The sequence below is a fragment of the Corapipo altera genome, unplaced genomic scaffold, assembly GCF_003945725.1.
Source record: "Corapipo altera isolate COAL_440 unplaced genomic scaffold, ASM394572v1 45, whole genome shotgun sequence".
Taxonomy (NCBI): Eukaryota; Metazoa; Chordata; class Aves; order Passeriformes; family Pipridae; genus Corapipo; species Corapipo altera.
The window spans coordinates 5,533,138-5,537,806 of record NW_020884877.1 but is presented as its reverse complement, the minus strand read 5'-3'; positions in this window follow the sequence as shown (position 1 = coordinate 5,537,806).

Genomic DNA, 4,669 nt, shown 5'->3' with positions numbered 1-4,669 from the left:
GATTCTTAAATATAAACTTACAGTCCTTTCACAAATGGAAGGGGATAAAATGTGTAAGAAACCTATTGGGAATAGAAATCATGTCAAGTATCTATTTTGAATGGGACTTTAAGAAGGTTTAGCTGGATTAGGCAAAGGCAAAAAGCCTCTTTGTTGATTCTCCAGGCTTTCCAAGTGGCTTTATTTTCCTGGCATTAATGTTTATTTGTCCTGTGCAGGATAAATGTGGCTCAAGTGTTTGACAGTTCTCTCTCAGTTCATGATAAGTTGAATTTGCATTGCTGATCATGGCTGTTCATGAAATGTATATTCATGTTAACCTGTTTGATAAAGACCAGTGAAGCACAAGTGTCTCCTGAAGAGAAGCCTCCATTTACAGTGAGAAGTAAATTATTTCTGCCTGAGCTGCAGGGGCATTTTCAAGCTCTGCTAATTCCATATTCAATCCTACGTGAGATGCAGAAGGAATTAATGTCACTAGGGTAACCTGCTGCCTAGTTGCCAGAGAAGTTACTGCTTTCTTGAAATGATTTGAAGTGAATTCAAATCATTTAAAGAAAATTCATTGGTAGTATAGCTTACTCACTATCTGCTCCATTTGCTTACTAAATGCATTTACATGCTAATTGTTGCTGTTGTGGTAAGTGATAAGATTCCTAAAGAGATAATTTGAAGATTTGAGTCAAATTATTGACTAAATGTGTAATTCAAATAACCACTGGCATTGTCTAGACATGTGTAAACTAACGTGAGAGGGGTGCCAGACAAATTTTCTGAGATTTGAATCCTAGTGATATTAGTGCTGTGGCAGTTCTGTGCTACCTGCTTGTGCCTGTTCAGCTGTCCTTTCACTGGGTAAAACCAAGAAGTGCTACACTACTTTCAGTACACATCTTTAAATTCTCCAGGGTTCTGATACAGATTTGGGATCCTCCTTTCAGCCTTACTAATGCCTTGATGCCATCTTTATGTCATTTGTCTCATGATGTTGGACTGTTTCCCCCTGTTTTCCATTTACTTGCCAGCAAGAATATTTCAAAAGAACAATGCATTCATTTTCTTCAGTTATGGAAGCTTCCTGATTTTATGAGAGCATGATCCATGCTCCTAGTGCATGATCCTAGTGCAGGCTTTCTCTGCAGATCAGACTGACACATTTATAAGTCAAATAGCAAGACTGAAAGTATGTTTTAAAAATGACTTTTCAGCATGATTTTGGATGCAGTGCGTGTGGGTCTAATCCTATATTACTTGCCTAAGGGTACAGTTCTACAATTCAATCTGTGCAAACACCAACAGAAACTCACAATTACTTTTATCATCATAGCTTCAACTACAATTCAGTGACCTTTATGTGCATTTCAGTAACTGTCTAGAAGCATTAGGAACTGCACCAGATTTCATTTCTGTACTCAAAAACTATTTCAATAATTTCATAAATTGTTATTGGTAGGAGATTGCTTTAGTATTGACGATTAATAGACTTCTCATTAAGGGTTTAAATGTTTCTAAATCAAAACTCAGCCGTGTGAGTTTTATATATTAATATTCCTTTAAGTCCAAGACCAGAAGGCCAGCTCAGGTAAGTGCTCAAAGATATCCTTGGAAGTTTTGCCAGACTGGGGGCTGCAGATTTGAGCTCTAACCAGATTAGCCCAGATGGCCTGGTGCGGTGGGTTTCTTCTCTGTGTTCCAAAAGAGTGGAGAGCTGCTGTGAAGCCCCTTGAATCTCTGGCTGGATAAATGCCTGCCCTGGCACCGATAGTACCAGATGGCAACAGCTCCTGAGGGTCCACAGACCAGCTGCAGGTGGCTGGAGCAGCAAACCCCAGGAATGCTTTCCCTCACTGTGCTCTCTCTTCTCAGATTGCAGGGTTGTGTGGCCTCTCATGGGGTGGACAACTCCACAGTCACTCAGGAACTCTTTTATATCACAAAAAAAACCCCCAAACCAGCTGGGGAGCTGCAGATGGTTTTCACTCTCATTAAGTCTTTTGTGCAGCACAAAAGAGGTGGGACAGGTCAGAGAATATAGCCTGCAGATTTTGGCACCTACGGTGGTTCTTTCAATTAATGCTTTCACCTGCTGCACAGTAATCTGTCCAGAAGTCTTATGAAAGTTTATGTTGCCATCTCATGTGATTTTAGGCTTTTTATGTTTGGCTTTTTAATGATCATAGCAAAGAAACTCCTCTTTTGAGTATTCAGCTTGGCCCATTGTTTTGCAAAGAACTGATTTGCTGGGAAAATAAGAAATCTTCATATAATATAGGATAGTGCTCCTTGTCTTTTGGCACTTCTACCTGTGGTGTAGGGAAGTTACCCCCTCAGAGGGCACTGTTCTTCTTACTCTGCTGCTGATTCCACAGTGCTAAATGATGACCTTCAGTAACAATTCATCACGTCCTTCTTTGTTTGCTCTAAATGATAATGAAATGAAAGAGAAAGGAGATTGGAAATGTTGGAATATTGCTTTATTTTCTTTATGGTTTGCAGAAAAATATGTTTTGTTTATTCTGTACTTGCGTCTTAAGTATTTGTGTGTGAAATAATTAAGACTGCCAGGCAAAATGTATATTTGTTTTTAATACTAATGTCTAATGAATTATATTGAGTGTATGTCCTCTTTTGTTAAGCTTTCAATGTCCATTTTCTAGCATGGGCACAAGAACATTCTCAATACCTATTTTGAGGCAGAGAAACATGAAAATCCAATACATTGGATTTATGTAATTTTTTTAGCTTGACAGATGAGAAGTGTTAACTTAAAGAAAGTCTGCACTCATGTCACACAGTCCAAAGGCTTTTACAGCTTGCAAATCCAGAGAATAATTCATTAGCTAATGGTTTTCATCTCTCAGTTTCTCATCTTATCATCAAAAAAGTGTCATGATAACCAAAAATAAAGCACAAATATTTATAAACGTTATGAAACTCTTGGCATTGCGCATCTTTTTTTTTTTTTCTCTTTTCATCTTATTTCAGAAAGTAAAATAGGAATTATATTAATGATGCCAAGTCAAGGTACCGCCGAAGAGAGAGATGTGTCTAAGAATGCCCAAATCACCACTAACCTATATATGATCATCCAAATCTGAGCCTTTAGTGTAAATCCAAATAATTATTGCAATCTCACATCAGAGTACACTCTTGAGTATAAGGAATCAGGGAAACTTTGTATAAGACTAATCAGTTGCACACTGATCATTTGCATAAGCCTATTTAACCTAAGCACCAATGTGCCAACTTGTGTGCAATTCCCAGAAAAGAAACAAACCAAAGTTTTAAAGCTTCAGGTAGGTGGAAGAGTGTTAATGACTTTTATATCTTGACCTACTTTGGAATACAGCCGCATACACTCGTATCTGGAGCAGTTTATCTAGTATTGTACAGAAGGGCTGAAGAGCAAGTCCCTTCCTTCTACTGATGCCCAAGACTAAAGTGCCATGGGCTTCAGTACAAAAAGGATTTCAAGCCCAGGGCTTTAAGAACATCCTATATTTACTTTGTATTTTAATATACATTAATTTAATATAATTGCCATCTGGTTATTCTGAAGAAACACTGTCTACAGAAACCCAGAGCTGCCCATATATTGGTAGGTATCTATGCTTTAGAAAACAGATGTAGAATACAAAGTAGTTAGGACTGATGTGTTCCTTTCTTGTGAGAAGATTTGGTCTTCATGTGACTCAGAAAACAAAGCATGTGGTGGTGTCTCATTATAATAACCAGGACCTAGATCATGTAAGAATAAGGTTGGGTACTGGAACAGGCTCTCCAGGGAAGTGGTCACAGCACCAAGCCTGACAGAGTTCAAGAAGTGTTTGGGTGATACTCTCAGGTACATGGTGTGACTCTTGGGGATGGTCCTGTGCGGGGCTAAGAGCTGGACTTGATGATCCTTGTGTGTCCCTTCCAACTCAGCATATTCTGTGGTTCTGTGAAGTCTAATGTGTCCATCTTTTCTGTCAAATCGTTGGCATTGTGTTTTTGTTGGACTGTGATTCCGCAGTGTTTCACATCCCTGGTCCTCTGATAATTACAGTGTTTTAAGTTTTCATTTAATTTAAATTTTTTTTATAAAAAACTTCCCAATGAAAACATTCCTTGAAATCACTGCGGTGGACAAAGCACTAGCAAAATTGCCGAAAAAGCAGGAAATGCAGAGCGATGGCACCTCACTGCTTTGAAGTAGACGGGTAATTGACACCGCGGAGCCGGCGGAGGCTGGCTCATGCTCACGCTGATGACACCGATAGCCGTCAATGCAGATAACTGTGTGTGACTTACGAAAAGGAACCGGCGCTTCAAAGCACCGCTTCAGCGGCGCTGCCTCGACAATCGCGGCTACGATGTAGCAGTCGCAGGACCATTCCCCGCGGTCCGGATTCACCCACGCCGGGGGTGCGGCTCTGGGTGCGGGCCGGGATCCCTCGCAGCGGGGCCGGGGCGGCTGCGGAGCCGCGGCCTGGGCGGAATCCCCGCACCCTCCGCCGGCGGGGCGGCCGCGTCCCCAGCCTTGCGGGCGGCTTTGTTACCTCCGCCCGCCCCCGGCGCCGCCCAGGCCCGCGGGGCTGCGGCCTCGGGCCCGGCCCGGCCGCCCCCACAGTCCCCCCGACCCACGGCCGGTGCCCGCGGGGGCGATGCGGGGGCGGGCGCTGCTGGA